Raw genomic sequence first — 13,796 nt, 5'->3', positions numbered from 1 at the left:
GAAGAAGATGAAGAATAGTAGCCTAAACTACTAAAACCCGAGACTACTTTGACTTAGTCAATTCATTTATAATTTGTTGACTTTAATCCATAAAGAGAGGGTGCTCATATAATTCTTCCTTGTCATTCTTCTTTGGGTTTTGCTTTAGGCTTGATTTAGAAACCAAGAGGTGCCTGATGAGTCATGAAAAAGCCGCATTTGAATCTCTTAATTTGGGTTAGTTAGTCTATTTCGAGCAGTTACTCTGATGAATTGTGTATTTCTCTTTCCCAGGTGTCTTTTATGGAGTTCAGTGTGAAAAACGGATACAATAGAGAGAGAAAGACGTGTGAGGGGTAATTTGGTCATTTTTTGGTATTGGTGCTCTGGAAATTTTGGCAAATATTGACACTCGGATGAAAATAGAGTTCAAGACGAACCCGTAGGCAAAAGCAGAACTCAAATCGGATTCCGGATGAGAACAAGAGAGTGGGTCAAAGATCGGAGTCAAAATTAGTTGACCAGAGCTTTAAGCAACACGTGGCGGATTCAGGAACAAGGGATGGACGGTAGATGTGCATTCCGGTACACATTCGGGACATATAGGACGTCGCGCGGGACTTTCCCAAGAACGTGATTTGATACTCACGTGTATTTAAGCTTCGGTACCCCTGGACAATATCCGACGAACGAGGTAACTCCCTTGCTGATCTGAAGGATCTCCTTTGGTAAATGCATTGTAATCCGAGAAATCGTGCTACACTGAATCTTAAGATTCTACCAGCCAGTAACGATTAGTCACGCAACAACTACTAATTGACGCCAAGATTTTAGGCAGATCCTCTTTCTCTTTCTCATCTTTATCCTCTCACTTAGGAATATCTCTTTTCCTTCCTATCCATTCTATTAAACAAAGAATCAGAGAGAAAGAGAAAGAGAGAGAGAGATTTCTTTCTCTTTAAGGCAGAGAAGAAAACTGAGATTGAGATTGAAATTGAAATAAAAGAGAGAAAGAAATCTTAAGGGAAGAAGTGATTTTGGGATTATGAAGATATCATCTCTACTTGTTACTCATATGGCTGTGGTTTTTAAAGAGATGGAGGGAGAGAATTTTATGTGACTGAAGAATCAGCAGAATTGTCAATAGAAGGAAAGATGAGCAGATTTCTAGTGAGAGAAAATTGAAGAAGGAAAGAGAGTGATTGAAGAAGGAATCGATTGGGAAAGCAATATCTCTCTGATCTCTTCTCTCTCTATATGGAAGTTTCTACAAAGATCAAAGAGATATTAAGAGGAGATATGACAGCAAGGTTTCTGGTTCAGTTTTTCTTCTTCTCTCTGTATTATAAAACAGTGAAGAAACTGTTGGAATCGGAGCCGATTTTGGATCGGTTAAAGTCGTCAAACTCAGAAACGAAGCACGCCATTGCGTTCGTCTCGTCGAGCTCTTAAGTTTAGACTCAAGAATCACTCAAATCCGATTTCCGGATGAATGAGATATTCAAGTTTAAAGTTTGATCGATTTTTGGTTGATTTAGGGACTAAATCGCAATCAGGAAAAGTTGGTTTGGGGGCTATTTACGCAAAGAGGACACGTCCAGATCAGACGGCCCAAATCCCAGCCGACACGTCTGTTGCTAAAGAAGTGACCCGCCACTTTACTTTCCAACAGATGCGTCCCTAAAACCCAACAGAAGTGTGTCCCTTATGAATGCATCTATTCGAAACCTATTTATAGGACCCAAATCAACTCCAAATTTCAATCCGTTTTTCCCAGAGGGTCAAGCATTGTTAGAAGATCATATTAGAGTATCTAAGAGAAAGATTTTGTAGAGTTTTCAAGGAGTTTCATTAGCAAGAAGTTTGGTCCATTTGCATAAGTCAGAGGTTAGTATACTTTCAAGTTCGACTGCTTTCTGATTCGAAGTACCATTGAATCGAAAGGTTAATCGTTGTATCCTGGGAGACAAACGCCGGTAACTGTTTGGTACTATACAGGGCGTCAATTGTCTTAAGGAAAGAGGAATACCTCGCCTCGATTAAAAAAAAAAAATTCTTCTTCTTCTTATCCTCCGATTTTTCTTTTTCTTTTTAGTCTATCTGATTTCTTAATCGAAGACATTCTGATTTTCCAAATCAGAAGTGTGTTGATTTTTTAAAGTAATAAATCAGTAAACACAAAAGGATACAATTCCTCTTTCCGATCTTAAATCGATAGTGAGATTCGACTACGAATCATCTGTTCTGGATAACAGACATTATCGGTTAGAAATACGAAAGATATTGAGTTGTTCTATTCCTTAGTTTTTCTCCATTAATTTGGAAAGAAAGTGTTTTTGATTGATTTACAAATAAAATCAAAGTAGTAACCAGTTTCACCAGTGATTCGGTTATAGACTCGCTGAGTCAACTCGTTGAATCGGTCCACCGAAACCAACAGAAACATAACCAGGAGCATCTGATCTTTGGGCAATAAAATAGGGAGCTTTCTCCTTGAACCATTTTTTGGTCCTCTTAGAGCTTCATTGAACATTTAGAGAGAGAGAGAGAGAGAGAGAGTTTGTTTTTCATCTACTTTTCTGTAATTTTTATTTTGTTCTTTTTGTGAGAGAAAATAACAAATAGAATAGAGAGAGAGAGAGAATTGTAACAGAGAGAAAGAGAAGGTTGTAACAGAGAGTTATATAAAAGAAAGAGTTTTGATTGTGATAATCTTCTATTCACTATTGTCTCTTAATATTTTCGGCTACAGTAGAGAGAGAGTGTTTGAAGAAGAAAGAAACAGTAGAGAAAAAGAGAAAACAGAAAGTTAGAGAGAGAAAAAGAGTTGGGGAAGACGAGAAAATTGCTAGGAAAATGATTTTCCCAGAGAGAAAATGCTTCCGAGAAGATGAGAAAACGGCTCCCTTAGGGCGCGTTTGGTTAAATCAGTGAGAAAAACTTTATCCTTCTTCCATTTTCTCTCTTATATTTCATGTGTAGTTTAATCTTGTTTCATCAGTAGCTAAAACTTTCTGAATAGGGTTTATCATGAAGTTCTAACATATTATTTTTGATGATATTTCTTTCATGTTCTAATATCTTGAAGTGTTTTGATTTTTATAAAAGAATTCTTAGTTTCAATGGACGAATATTTCTTCATTAGCTATACTTTTAGTTTGACACATCATACTTAGGTTAGGTCCTTTGATGGTGTGTGCTTATAGATTGATAGTTAATAGTTGCGAGTTCGATATTTCGATACTTTGAGTTTTCACTTTAGGATTATTCAGCTTTAATTCGAATATTTTGCGGGGTTTGGTACTTTCGGTTACCAAAACTTGAGTGATAAAAAAGATATGAGTGATTGGGTCGTCGTTAATACTTGTTAAGACAGATTTTAAAACCATAGGTCTTCTCCCCCCATTTGATTTCACCTTTTTAATCGTTTTAATATTTTATTTTAAAACCAAAACCAAAACCAAAATCAAAACCAAAAACCGTACTAATTCTAAGTTTTAGAATAAGTTTAACTAGTCTCTGAGGAACGAACCGGTCTTTCCGGAAATATTACAACTTGACACCCGTGCACTTGCGGGTGTAGACCTATTTAAGAAACTTTGTAGGCCCATCAGTGCTTCCATCGTTGTCTCTACATCTTCAAATTGTCACAAAGGACTAAAATACCCTCGGACTTCTTTCTTTCATAACTTCCTCGTCTGAACTCGGAATTGACTTCCGTTTTCACTGCCGGACTCGTCATTGACTCCACTTGTCAATTGATTTGCTTGAAGTCTTTTTTTCTCATTTTTGTCACATGAAATGATAGCGATTAATGCTTCGTTTTATTCCGAATCACACGCTTAACTCCAAAATAGGTACCTAACATGAAAAACACATAAAATATCATTGATAACACTCCAAACGGACTAATAAGTCTAAGTTAGGCTCTCCAAATGTGACATTTTCATGTAACATCAGGTATCATTCAAGTGCCTCATCCATTTTTCTGTCTTCCACCTCACTCATGATGTGTGTTCTGTATTTATATGCATAAAATTAAGGGTTCATGGGTATATAGACCAAAATAATGTTGAAAAAGGGTATAGGGTCCAATCTTCCCAAATAATGGGTTTTTAGTCCTTTTGCTCTTGGGACTAAAAATCCTTAGTATATTAGACAAAATACCTTCCATGTCCCTAAACAAATTTCGCGGGATTTTTTAAAGTGGGGCCAGACCGAAATTCAATCGGCATATTGTAACGTGATTTAGGGTTTAAAAAAGGGAAAAAAAATGATATAATTTAAACAAGATTTTCTCTCTCATCTATCATCTATTTTGAAACCGCATCAAAACCTTTCCTAAACAGATATTTCCAAATAAATTTTCTCTCTCTTCTTTACAGATTTAGAAACCAAATCAGTTTTCTCTCTCTTACTATGTAATTTTTTTTTATTCAAATAAATTTTCTCTAACTTATTAACTTAACTTTCAGATTTGGAAAGAGTATATTTTCTGGGATTAATATACAATACGTATATATCACTTTCTCTCGCTTAACTTTCAGATTTGGAAAGAGTATATTTTTCTGGGATCAATTTAGCGTGATTTGGGGGTTAATATACATAACGTATATATCACTTTCTCTCATTTAATTTTCGTTTTTACTTAAAAATAACCAAACATCCTTTACAAATTATGAAACATGTTCATAAATTATGTACAATTTACGAACATTACAGCAGCATTTGTTTTCGTTTTTACTCATACATAACCACACAGCAAATACAAATTATGAAACAAGTTCGTAAATTATGTGTTATTTATTACGAGGAAACCATCATTTGTCATGTATACAACGTAATTTATCCAATATTTCACATTATTTATGCCAGAACTTTATTTTTTTTTACATAGGTACTGCAGTATCTTCTCAACTATCTGAGTCATTCAACAAACAACAGTTACACGCTTTAAATCATTCTTGACAAAGGGACTGAATCTTCTCTGATGGAAATCTAAACAACGGACCAACTTCAGTAAATATTTTATCCCAACCATCAGATTTTAGTTTCGCAGTCTTACTTAGGTTGCATGCTTATGTAGGAAATTCCACCAGTAACAGCAAAACTACAGAAAGAAAAACATATACATCAGTCAACAAAACATATAATTTACCAGAAACGACATGTATAATACAGTAAATTATGTATAATGTTTTATAAAATTCATCATGTGTTGGAGACAACAGAACTTTAGTTTGAATAACAAAGCTACTATTATGTAAAAAAAATATATTTAAAGTGCAATAAATTACATATAATTTTTGGAACATTACATTCTGTTACAAAAAAAAAGTACGCAATGTTCTCTGGATCAGAAATGGTATCGTTACCAGATCAGATATAAAAAAAAATGTTCTAAACATCAAAATCTGTAACCTAAATCTAATGAAGAATAAAATAATACATGGATACAAACATAACATAATCGAAGATAATGAATTAGTAAACAAGGATTTAACATTAACATTATAGATCGGTTATGAAGATCTTAGAGAAAGAAAATCATGAATAATGATGAATATTTGAGAAGATGATACAGAGATGAAATCTATTATAATGAAAATCATAAATATCTTTAAAGATGATGATGAAAAACATTAGAAAGAAAGATTAAACTTGTTACATTAACTTCATAAGCAACTGTAGATCTTAACAAAGGTACGAACCTGAATCTTTTCGATGGAAATCGAAATCAACAATGGAGTTTTCAGCTGGTTTATTGGATTGGAATGAGATCTGAAGCTTCTTCAAAAAGATAATGAATATAGGTTTCGATTTTAGGAAGAGAAAAAATTATGGTTTCCGATTTTGATTAGAAATGAAGATAATGGTTTTGGTTATTAAGATCGTGATTGGAGAGAGAAAGAGGGAGATAAAATGGAAACCGAATATTGGTGGATTTGATTAAAAACGGAAGTTTTTCATTATATGTAAGGTTAGATTAGTTATTATGAAATTATAAGCATCCTAGAAATTTGGGTTTTTCTCTCGAGATGGATACAAATGGTCTAGATATCTATTTGTTTTAATATTTTGGTTTATAAAACCATTTGAAGTTTAGAGTGGATTAAATGTGTTATTAGGGGTAGACCTTTGGGTTATAAGCCCAAAAGTTATAAAATTAATTCGAATTAAAAAAACGATATTGTATAAAAATTCAAGAGTTTACATTGTCATTTAGTTTTACATGAAACAATTGTGTTCATGTAACATACCGGGGAGGATGAAAAAGTTCATACTAATTAAACATTTAATATTATATCTTTTTTATGTAGGCAAATTAATAAAATGTTCAAAACGTTCACACTAGTTTAACGTACAATGCATTCTCCATGAGAAATCATAAAATTTCATTTGAAATGCGAATAGAGTAAAGAAGTATTTAAAGACACCAGAATGAGATCGGAAGATAGAAAAGCCAAAGATGGATAAATACAATTTAGACTCTTATCAATAAAAAAACATTTGAGGTGTTGAAGAAAACTGTAAACACTAATAAAAGTGATGTGAATAGAAAAAAACTATACAAGGCAGACTATAAGCACGCAGATAATTAGAAATGGGGTATCCAAGCAAGTGGTTTACCTTTGAGTTACTCCATAACTGTGGAAAACAAGGAAAATAAAAACAGTTAATACTGGATACTTATCGTTTTCACTTGGATTTGAGAGTGACATCTCTCAATCTCTTTCCATTATATAATTAGGAGAAAACTCACTGCAAGAGCAACAAAAAGAGCAGACGACTTCATTAATCAAATGCGACAATTTGTTTATAGTATAGAAAAATGATCAGAAATTAGAGGGTTAAGAGAATATCGGCCAAAACTAAGGTGAACATCACTTTCATCTTTTTTTTCATCCTTTTAGCTTTTGATTTTCTCTTTCATTAAAGTTGTAAAAGTAGCAAATGAATTGTAGGAAATTGTTGAGCCGATGCAACTAATTTTGAGAGAATGTAAAAAAAAATGGTATTCACTCGTAGTATATAAGGAATTCAATATGATTCGATCAATTGTTATAAAATTTATTCTAGTTGCAATTTGTTGCCGATGTGATCAGTTGGCCGATCGATGGCTGACAATTGGTGCTAGAAAAATATAATCTTTTCTTTTCCCTCCTCTCTTGCCTTTCCACAATTGAAATAAAAAAAATTGGAATAGTTGAGACAGAGAGACAAGACACAAGTTGATGTTAATTGAATGGAGAATTGAGAATAGATAACGAAAAAAAATACCAAAAACATAATAGAATGAGTGTAGTTGGAGCCAAATGAAAAACCTTATGCTCTTTCTGTCCAACTGAAAATCAAGTTGCCTACCTACCGGCACACTCGAAAGTTACCAAAAACATTGATGTACCACTTGAATTCTGTGTTGCTTCGAATCTAATAGTAAGTCAGTTGACAATTGAGAAAAACAACACATTTTTTGGTATTGAACATTAATAATATTTAAACAAAGCCTACTTCCATAAAAAAAAAAAGGGAAGCCTAGTACCCAAATATCCATAAAGATAAAATCAATGACTTGCACTTTCTTGCAGTTTGTTCAGTTTATTGTATTTTCTTTATTTTGTGTCTAGCATTTTTGTAATATCTAGGGGTTTCTTTTCATTGTTTATTTAACATATAAACTTATTCTCGAAATTAACCTTTTACCGTTTCTTTATGTTAAAATCATCATGTTAGGGGGCTTGTCCAACCCACCAGATTTTAATGGGCCGACAGGCAAAGGCCACCTCGAGTTTCGAGCAATTTGCTAGCGCATCAAATGAACTTCAAACAATTCGCTAGCCCATTGAACATAAGCATTTTGGGACAGGTTTCAAGCACTCTGTTCTATTCCATCCCTTAGGTAGGAGTCCAGGTTTCTTGTCGTTTGGTCGGTTAATTGTGTTTTCTGTATTTTTTGTCTAGCATTTTTGTAATATCTAGGGCTCTCTCCTCATTGTTTATCTAACATACAAACTTATTCTTGAAATTAACTTTTTATCGTTTCTTTATGTTAAATTCATCATGTTAGGAGGCCTGGCCAGCCCGCCAGATTTTAACGGGCCGGCAGGCAAAGCCCATCTCGCTAACCCATTGAACACAAGCATTATGGGCCAGATTTCAAGACTCTGTTCCATTCCATCCTTAGGTAGGAATGCACTTTTCTTTTTCTATTGGTCAAGTGGCTTTCTAGCTATCTATACGCCATCACTGAGCAAATTAACTGCCCATCACTACAGTTTGTCAGGGCATGTTTTTTGGTCGAAATTTTAAGTGTGGAGCCTGTTGACTCGTTTGTATAGTTACACTCTCACATAGAGTGCAGATGAGAAAATTGGGGTGAGAGGGTCCACGCCAACCCCCCAACCCTACCCTCATGCGAAAATGTAAGTGTACATACGAGTCAGGTGTCTACATATAACATCTCCGTTTCGTGGTGGGTTGGTTGAGCTGGAAGGAGTAAATTAATTGGTCATGAGCTCGGCTTTTTCTATATGCAAATTAGGTTGTTTTGTGATTGTACTTTTTCTTTATTTTTCTATAGGAAAACCATTCATAAAACAAAAAGTTTACATTGCATTCTTCAAACTATGAATTTATATCTTTGCTAAAGTTTGGAAATTTATTATTGTATTTTATTTACATAAAACTAACCAACTCTCCATCAAAATATTACAAAAGTTCAAGAGTTTAACTTGTAGTTTAATTTTTCTATGGAACAATTTTGTTCAGATAAACAAGTGTTGGGCAGTTTTGTAGACACATCCCACAGGTGTTATAGGCACCTCCCAAAGGTGTTATAGGCACCTCCTTCTTTCACAAATTCTCTCTTAAAATTTTCCTTGAGGGAAGCGCTTATAACACTTATAGGAGTCGCTTTTAAATCTTCCCAAAGGAGTATGGTTCTTAGTATAAACTAGTAGAATTGGATGCCTGTTATGAGTTATCCAATATGAGATCCTATAAAGACTTGCCAGAAAGGGGACTCATCAGGAGGATGAGAAAGTTCATACTAATTAAACATTTAATATTTTTCTTTTTCATGCAGTATACTAATAAAATGTTCACACCAATTTAATGTACAATACATTCTCAATCATAAAATTTCATTTGACATTAGATTAGAATGACATCAAAAAAAAAAAAATTAATGATTCTATTTTACTTTGTTCTTCCAAATGTTAGATATAAAGACATCATGAGATAGAAAGATACTTTCAACAAAAAAAAAAAAAAGATAGAAAGATAAAGAAAAAAATGGATAATTCCAATTTAGAAATATATCAAATAGATAACACTTAAGATGTTGAAGCAAACTGTAAGAATGCTTCTATAGTCACCAAGTGAAACTGTTGTAAGCGGACGACCTTCTCATTGCTAATTTCAGCTCTATTTTCTTCTAAAACAAAGGTTTTATTTGTTCTAAAACAAAATCGTACATAAGAGTGCACTACTGCTGACAACCTACGACAAACAATAACACCCACACCTACGAGAAGGAACTTCAATTTCAAATTACTTAGAGGAATCGTAAAAAGAAAGGAATCGATACAAGTAATTAATTGATAAATAGGGGTCTAAAATTACTTACAGAGAAATCAAATAGATATACTTACTATTTAGGAGAAATTATCTCAAGTTGAGTGAAAATCCAACATCATGAAAACCTAAAACATCATTGAAGAATTTAAGAAAAACTCAAATCCTCATCTGCCCTAAAGGTAAATCAAGTGAAAAATGATCAGATTCTTTCTCAACAGTCTAAATCATACATTCATTAGTTAGTAAAGGAACCCCATTAAACAAAACCCCCAACATTAGAAAAGCTCTGATTTTAATTATTGATTTGATAGTTTATGTCTTGCCAACTGGGCAATGTAACGTGGGCATTAGAGAGAAGTTAGTGTTTGAATTGATAATCCATTTGGTTCGAATAAGACGTTATTTTTGAAGTTTGAGTTTAAATATGGTGACATGGAAACATGTGGAATATTTACGAAAAGTTCCACATCCGTTATCATACTAGAGTATGAATTAAACAATGGTCCAAGGCAAACCGCGTGCACATATGATCGTCGCTAGGAGCGCAGGAGCCTTTATTTTTGTTTCATACAAGAGATAATCCGACGGACAAGATTAAATTTATATCTGACCGTTGTAATCAACTATAATCCAACAAACAAGATTAAACCCGTGGATCGGTACCTCATCGACTCCTCCCTTCAAAACATTGTGATTGTTCCCTGCAAATGTGACTGTTTGTCAACATTCACCTCCCACCAATAAATAATCCATGAAATCAGACTTCTAAAACTACTTCGAATTAACAGAGTTTAAAGCTTTAAGAGTTCTTCAATACTTACTAGCATTTGAAAGATTTTCATATCCAAGTACCTCCGATCCGAAAAAGTAATCTGTTGTATCCTGGGATCTGTTGTATCCTGAGAGACAAATTGCCTATGTTGTTGGTACAATAAACCGGGGAAATTTTTGTCTTAAGGAAAGCGATCACTCGCCTTGGTTCCAATTAAATAGTTTTTGTTCTTTATCCTCGTTTATTATTCTATCATTTGAAATACAACTCGTATCTGGAACTTAAAACAGAGTACGAACAATCTGTTTTTTGTTAAGGATGTTTTTATTTAAAATCCAACTTATTTATCTCTGATTAGTTTCAGAATGAAATTATCGTTGTTGAAAAAACAGTACGATAAAACAGTATACCACAAACAACATTTTGGGCGTCAGGTGCTTACAGATTTGCCGACGCCCATAGATAAACAGATTGTTGGGGCGATGCTTATAGAGCCGCCTGCTAACAGTAGTTTGTCCCGGTGCCTTTTAAAATGCCCTGCTGTAAATACTAATATAGGCTTTAAAAAAGATAAACTATACCAGTTGGCTCATGAGCCCGCGTATTACTAGATAGTAGAAGAACAAGAACGCGCGAGTTTGTTACCATTGTGTCTATAACATGATTAGGAAGTCATATCTATCTCTTTCGCTAATATAGTTAGGTGGAAATTCATCATACACGACAATTTGTTTATAAGAAACAAAAATTGTACAAAACTAAGAGCATCTCTAATGCAAAACTCAATCTTATAAATCGTGGATCTAGAACTTCGAGGAAGTTTCTTCATAAAGCCTCCACGACTCTCACTCTATCCCCATCTCTGTGTCTTTCCTCTCACATTTCCGACGAAGGAAGTGTTTCATTTTGCCAAAACCCCCTTCATCTTAGACGAAGGAAAATGATTTCGCTTGAAACTTTAAAACCACAAGGGTGTGAAACTCTTGAGCCCATGAAACCTCTTCCCTTCACCTTCATCTCAGACGTTAGGGATTCTGGTGAATAAGAACCCTTCTTTTTGCAAGAGTAATGAGAAGAAAGAGTGACAATGGTGGCGGGCATCCAAGATTTTTTTCAACCAAAATATTGGATTCACCTAAACAAAACGTTATTATCCAAAGTCGCATTTTAAATTTATCTTCTTTTGATCTTTTTGAAAAAAAAAATTTGCAAGGCTAGTAGGGGCATCCGAATTTTAAAAATTTGTGTTCGGGAATCAAAAGCTTAATGAAACTTTTATTTGGGTCACACGTTTTTTCTGACTAACAAAAATTTAGAACCCGCGATCAAGGATTTCAGAGCCCTCGAGTACTTTAAACCTTCAAGCGAAATAATTTATGAGATTTTCACGTAAAACACTTTCCACTCGTTTGATTCGAAGAGGGTTTCATTTGTCAGTTTATGTAAATATTATTTATTTTGTTTGGTTAAAAAATGTGACATTTGTGTTTTCTTATGTTAAAAGGCAAGACTTTTGTATTTTTTTTTGTCAAAAATCAAAATCCAATATTTGTTGCAGCCCTTTTGCAAACGGTTGCAAACTTCTTGCAAGCCATTACACCCTTCTTTTATCGTTTTTTACAAAACAATCGTTCATATATCAAAAGTGTCACAATGTTTATCATTTAGTTTTCAACAACAAAAGAAAGTTATTAAGTTTGACATGGCACTATTGATCTAAAGTGAGTAAATATACAAAACTGGAATTTATATTTCTCTAAAGTTTGATAACGTTTAATTTACACAAAACTAACAAACTAGAGCCAAGCTTTTACAAAATTTTAACTTGTAATTTAGTTGGATTAATACTATTTTGGTTTTCCATTTGTGACAGATTAGCTGTTTGAGCATCTGTAAATGTCTAGTAGGTCGGTTTATTTCTAAAACCTCACCTTTTTCGTGTTCATATCAAATGTATCCTTGTGGTCTGTTGCAATTTTGATGTCTTTTTTATTTATAAACCTCAACCATTTTTTTGTCCTCCACATCACCCTCTCGTTTGGATGTATGGTATCCGCATAAACAAACAAATTCAGACCGAAAAAACTCGGGTTTTACCAAAGTTGAGGGTGTCCCTTGTAGTTTAATTTTGTACGAAACAATTGTGTTTATGTAAAAAAAAAAAAAGATTAATTCTGTCTTGGCCCCCAATTTGTGACCAACTAGCTGTTTTGGCTCTCATAAGTGTCAGACAGTTCGTTTTGACCCCTATTGTTTCGGCAGTTCGTTTTGGCCCCTATTTTTATCAAACATACCCATTTTTCCCCTGTAGGTTTTTTTTTTAATTCTTGTGAACAATTTTTCTTTTCTTCAAATTATTATTTTTTTTTTTTGAATATCTTCATTTTCTTCTTATCTCTCTATTTTTTTCAATTCCTCTCTGACTTTCTCTCCCTTCTCTCTATTTCTCTTCCCTCTCTACCACAGTGCCACCATAATCTCTCCGTCATATCATCTCTATCTCCTAATTCTTATTCCAAATAAATCCCAAACCAAAATAAAAAAAATTTATATCCTAATAATTGTTACAAAAATAGGGAAGGAGGAAGATATAAATCTGAGAGAAAAGGAAGTTCAGAAGCACAACTTCTACCGTGGCATTGTAAACTTATTACAAAACTAGTTGTCCCACCGACATTATTTACCCTAAGCAGGATAACGATTCACACAAACCTACACAGATAAAAACACAACAAGCTTCTTAAAGGAACTGAACAACACGAGTGAAATTGGGATCCTTCAAATCAAAGTTTGGAAAGATGCCCATTCCAATTCCAATGGATTTTGATGCTTGATTTATGCCATAATGGTTAATTTTAACCTGATCACAAAAGGTATTGATTTACAACCCTACAACAATTAATTTGAACTTGCTTACAAAACTATGAAGAAAGCCCTAATTTGCAGGCTGCCATGGAACTCTAGGTAGATCCAAAACCCCCAGTTTGAAAACCCCAAATTTGAGTGCCAATACATAAATCACTTTCACCACAACTACCAAGAACCATGGTTTCAACTCTTGTTGCAAATAACTATTGGGACCATAACCCTCAAAAATTAAAAACACTAAGTGGTGGTGATATGGTGATGGTGATAGTGGTGGTAAAGATTTCTTCCAACTTTGTATTCCAACCGATTTACATGTTTAAAATCTGAGTTGTCATGACCTGGTGATGGTGGTGGGTGGGTAAAGATGGTGGTAGTAGTGGTGGTGGTAGAGAGGGAATAGAGAGAAAGTGAGAGGGAAGAGAAAGAGAACGCTGAAGAGAGATAAAGTGGGAAGAGAGAAATTAAAGAAATAAACTAATAAAGTATTTCACCAAAAAACTAATAAAGTAGTTAAAAGAAAAGGAATAAAATCTCTAAAATAATAAAAAGAAGCATAAATGAATTTAGAAAAATGCCACAAGGGCAAAATAGGTATATT

At 33.8% G+C, this 13,796-nt stretch overlaps 1 long non-coding RNA gene across 1 annotated transcript; it reads right to left on the bottom strand.

The window, feature by feature from the left end:
- Positions 1-899: 899 nt before the first annotated feature.
- LOC147557049 (uncharacterized) lies at positions 900-3,038 on the bottom strand. Its single transcript, XR_015235006.1, has 2 exons — positions 2,424-3,038; positions 900-1,341 (listed from the first exon to the last, which is right to left on the bottom strand). It is a non-coding gene; the product is annotated as an uncharacterized LOC147557049 (long non-coding RNA).
- Between the last annotated feature and the right edge of the window lie 10,758 nt (positions 3,039-13,796).

The sequence above is a fragment of the Eschscholzia californica genome, unplaced genomic scaffold (assembly GCF_041429995.1).
Source record: "Eschscholzia californica isolate CP2 unplaced genomic scaffold, dmEscCali1.0.p SCAF_2, whole genome shotgun sequence".
Classification (NCBI taxonomy): domain Eukaryota; kingdom Viridiplantae; phylum Streptophyta; class Magnoliopsida; order Ranunculales; family Papaveraceae; genus Eschscholzia; species Eschscholzia californica.
Note: the sequence above shows the minus strand (reverse complement) of the source record. Positions and strands in the feature narration are given on the sequence as shown.